Source organism: Nicotiana tabacum, chromosome 13, assembly GCF_000715075.1.
Source record: "Nicotiana tabacum cultivar K326 chromosome 13, ASM71507v2, whole genome shotgun sequence".
In the NCBI taxonomy this organism is placed as follows: Eukaryota; Viridiplantae; Streptophyta; class Magnoliopsida; order Solanales; family Solanaceae; genus Nicotiana; species Nicotiana tabacum.
The window spans coordinates 128781029-128786386 of record NC_134092.1 but is presented as its reverse complement, the minus strand read 5'-3'; positions in this window follow the sequence as shown (position 1 = coordinate 128786386).

Below are 5358 nucleotides of genomic sequence, written 5' to 3'. Positions count from 1 at the left end.
TCAGTGGCTGGTCTTACTGCCAACCTCCTAGACACTATCAATGAGGTCACTGGAATAGACGAGGAGAACGTGACACCTAACACTTCTTCCAAGCGGGGTGGTTCACCCCTCCTTCATGGCAGCGTCACAACCTCACATGGAAAAGGGGCCTCTATGTCCACAGCGGAAGAGGCACCACCAGCAGTGAAAATGCTACTAGAGGCATGATTAATGAGCACACTAACTAGTATACTCGACAAACCCGCCCAAAGGACGAGCAGGGAGGACGTACGAGTTTGCGTCACACCAGTGACTGATGAGCAGCACAACCCTCCTCATGTAACAGGTATCACTCACACCGTTAATGATGCAGGTAATAACACCCTCACAGCCATTCTGAGGAAGATGGAGGAGATGGAGAACGAGAACAAAGTGCTCCACGACCAAATGAAGGAACACCAAGAAAGGGTGGACAAAATACCGGGTGCCCTAAAATGGGACGTCGGTCGGTTCATGGAGCAACCATACAGTGACGAGGCTGCACCACACGCCATACCCAAAACCTTCAAAATGCTGTCATAATTAAAAATATATGATGGTATGACGAACCCTGAGGATCATGTGACCCACTATGTCATTGCAGTGAAAGGAAACGACCTCGCCAAGGAACAAGTGTCATCCATATTGCTGAAAATGTTTGGTGAAACTCTAACCGGGGGAGCGCTGACTTGGTACTCACAATTACCCACGTGCTCCATAGAAACGTTTAAGAAAATGGCCGACAAGTTCGTCACTGCCCATGCCGGGGCTAAGAAAGCAGAGGCGAGGGTGAACGACATATTCGCCATCAAACAATCACTCGGCGAAGGACTCAGGGACTTCCTCGCCCGATTCATCCGTGTGAGAATGTCTCTTCTGAATGTATCGAAGGGGATGGTGGTAGCCGCTTTCCAAAATGGGTTAAACAGGAATGGGTCGAGGGAAACCCGAAAATTGCTAAGTCGACTCATGAAATACCCCCTAACCACTTGGGACTGCCGTGCCCCGTTTTCTCACAAAAGTGGGCTTTGACATATTACAACTCTTTTAAATGGGAGATAGGGTGTTAAAAGAAGAGAAGAGTCACCACCTAACGATTTTTAAGGTGCGTTAGGGCACCTATTATGCAAATAGCTCTCTTTGACTAGTCAACGCCACCAAATATCGGGTAAGGGCTCAAATTACCTCAAAGAAAAGATGTTAGGCACTCTTCGAGGTCCACAACTGTGGGTCCCGACCGAACTTAAGACTATATGGATTATAATTTAGGCAAGATAAACAAAGAGGGTAAGGGTCAAAGAAATTTATTATAACACAAATAAGGGTTACAAGGATATAACTTTAACGGTCTATATTAGATGACTAAATGTATAAAGAAGATGGGGGTCCTAAGTTTTTTAGCCTAAAGGATCACCCCGTGCAACATAAATAATATTTCGCAACTCCCTTGAAGTAGGGAGTTACTCATATTATTCAGCGGGCACATACTATCTCCTGCTACCCGATTACTATGTTAAAGTTGTTTACCTAAATGCGCTCTAATTCAATTCTAAGTCGTACCTTATGCGTGCACTACCCGTCCCATACCTACGGTCCAGGAGGCATTGAAACTCTATTTGGGTGGTTCTAGACTTTACTTAGGCTTCTCAAAATGATAAAACTAGGCGACATACAAAACAAGTTGGACTTCATGTAAGGACAGTTAAGGGCTCAAGTTAGCCTCAACACTTAAACAACAAATGCACGCAAAATAAGTACTCATATTAGGCGTTAGACAGTTTTAGAACTGAGATAAATTAAAATCCTTAAGCCCTATAGACATGATTTCCATGTGACCTTGGATTCAAACGTGCAGGCAGTTTCAGATGCAAGGCGCTACTTTAAACTTATAGACATGATTTCCAAAAAATTGTATGGTTTGCATGCTGATTATTGAGATTGCAGGTTATAAGTTTTAAACCTATAGACATGATTTCTAAGTGATTTACGCAGTAGGAGGGATAGTGAAGACCGTTGGAAATACTCAAAATTACTCATGCTTTCTAATAGTGGAGTGGCTAAGCAATAAAACATCGTTTGAAAAGTTCAGCATTAACACTTTAGAGCGAGTAGTAATACCCTATAGGCAGGATTTCTAATGATTGGCGATTGGAACTAATTTTTTATACTTAGCCCCTATAGACATGTTTTCTAGGTGAGTAGTATGATAACAATAGCAAATTAACTAATTAAAATCCTATAGGCATGATTACTAGTGAATATGCTGCAGTTATGCAAATTGAAAGAATGGTCATTGATATTCTGTTTCCTATAGGCATGCTGTCTAGCAGTAGACATAGGAATACATAAAGAACTTATGCTTTGATAGTAGGCAAGTTGTGTGAATGTGTGGTTCTCCTAATGGAATGATTTCTACCAGTGCACATGGAAATTGAATGGAATATATAGAAGGTTGGATAACAAGTAGATCATATGAATCCTATAGGCATGTTTTCTACCCTTGCATGCAAACATTAGAGCGTGCCCATTTTCCCGATTTCACTAATACCCCAATCATTTATTACAAAATTATTACATAACCAATGATGAATGTAATTACAAAATATTATACAAGCAGCAACAGTAGACCTATAGCAGGCCCAAAAGGAGATACCCAGTATTGCTTGGGCCTTCAACAACTCTTTATTCACACATAGCATACCCAGATCCCAACAGGGGACTATATTCATCAGCACAGTCCAGAAATCATAGAGGAACTCAAGCCAAACAAAACAGCCACAGATTGACCATATGACCCAAACATTGAATCACTTAAACAAACCAATTTGCATATTCAGTAGATAGAATGAGGAAAGAACTGAGTGTCAGAGATAGCTCAAGCCTCAGTAGTAAGGAGAGTGGCCAAATAACCCCAAGTCCTAGTGTGTCAGAGTTCACAAAGGTCTCAAATGGACCCTGAGCAGTGCTCACACTAGGGAGGTCAATAGAGAAAGTCTTAGTGGCCTTGGCTTTCAGCCGGCCAAGAGTGATAGATTTAGAGTAGTGTAGGCAACAAATGAGAATGAGAGAACAATGGTTAAGGGACAGGATTTGAAGAGATACACTTGTATTTTAAAAAGCATGCATAGCAAAGTTGTCTAAAACATAGAATATGCTAGTTAAGAAGGTCAAAAAGACTTAGAGGCAGGTTGCTATTATAGGTTCAACACTTAGCAAGAAGTAACACATTGGCAGAAACACATTGAAAGAGTTAGGGGATAAACAAGTGCCCTGAGATTACAAGATTAATATATAAAGATGCATAATACCAAACAAATCTAAGTAGAGTGCCAACATAAAGATTTTAAAGCCTAGGGGTCCCAAGTATCCATCACATTATCAAAAGACAGACATGCTAACTTACATAAAAAAAAAGTATCAAACACAAGTTGAGATAGCTACTCTAAAGTCTCAAATAATCACTAAAGGGATATGGAAACAAGTATGCCAAAGACATGCTGAGTGACACGATAGCAGGGGAGCAAGTCACAGATTATAACACATTACAGATGCGAGGCAGTCATTGCAGGAATTCAAAGTAGAGTAGGAAAGCAAACTCATGTCAAACATGAATGTAGACATTCAGGTACCAATACATTAGGCTAAATGAACTTAAGAAGGTCCAAATTATTCAGGTGAAGCATATTCAAATAACATATCTCAAAAATTGGAGATTTTAAGAAAAAGCCAAATGTTAAAGAGGTTCAAATCATAATACGAGTGCAATGCTAGTAAAGTTACACATAGAGATGGTCTAAGAACACATTAGGTCATGAAATTTAGAGGCATGAATATGCAGGACATAAACACAGAAGAATGAAATCGTAAAGCCAAGAAACTTACCAGTTAAACAGATAACAAAAAAGAGTAAATTCCACAGTACTCTGAATATCAACAAAGAGCAAGAACCCAAAATCTTAGTGCGTCAGAGTTCCCAAGGGCTTCAAATGAACCCCGGGCAATGCTCGCACCAAGAAAGGTTGAAGAATCGAATTCTGGTGGCCTTGGCTTTTAGCCGTCCAAGAACCAAAGTACAAAACAAGAGAATGAGAGAATAATAATGTAATAGCTTCAATTTTTTAGTGAATGTAGCGATTAAAGGTCCGTTTCAAATGGGAAAAGGGAGGGATTTATATAGTAGTAGAAATCAAACAAACAAATCAAAGAAATACTGTAAAATCAACATAAATAAGGAAATAATAACATGCAGAATCAGTAAAAAGTCGGATTAGAGAAAAATTAGGTAAATCCTAGTTGACAGAAATCAAAAATTAGCCGGAGATCTTGGTCAATCGGATCCATATAGCCTTGATATAAACATATCTAGACTAAATATTGTCTGAATCCCAACGATTAGAACTGATTCCCTTTGATTTGAAGATTTGTACTTGCCAATAATAGAGCAAGTACTATGTAATACCACAAAGAGGTAACGAGTGGAGAAGGAACATGGATATGGTAAGTAAATAACAGGTGAATCCCATGGCTAACGGGTTTAGAAAAGGGATTGGTGAAAGGCGGCGATTAGGGTTCTTTAGAGAGAGGTGAGACAGAGAGAGTTTAGAGGCGGCGGGTAGCGGGATAATGGGGTTAGGGTTTAGGTTTAATGGATTTAAAATGGGGGTGACTTGTGAGTCGTTGATCTCTGAGATCAACAACCAAGATTAAAGGAAGGTGGGGCGGGTCATATAAAATGGGCATGGGGTTATGGGTTATTGGTATTGGGCTAGGGGTTGTTGGGCCAGAGATTTGGGGCTTATCTGGTCCGAAATTAATCCCAATTTTGGGCCAGATTTTAAAATAGGAAATTAAAGGAAAAATAATTAAATAAATTATAAAAATGCTATTTATGCAAAGTAATATTTTAAAATAATAGTAGAAGATTATAAAAATATAAGATATTATTTTGACCTTAAATAAAATGACAAATGCTATAAAATTGTAAAATACAGGCTATTATTGCAAGATTGTGCAAATGGCCTAAAAATACTAATGTAATTATAAAAAATAGAGTAAAATATATGAAGAAAGTATTATAAATGAAAAATAATAATTTTAGGTAATTAAATCATCTCAAAATAATTGAAAGGAGTAATTAATAAATATTCAAGTAATTTAAATGCAGGAATATCGATTTTAAAGCTCTAACAGTTATGGAAAATTATAGAAAAATGCTTGCATATATTTGTAACTAAATAATGATGCAAAATAATTTTTTGAAAGTATATATGTTATTTGATAAAATATGAGAGCAAAATTGGATAACAACAGCTGCCCCTCTTTACCCGGGAATGATGAAAG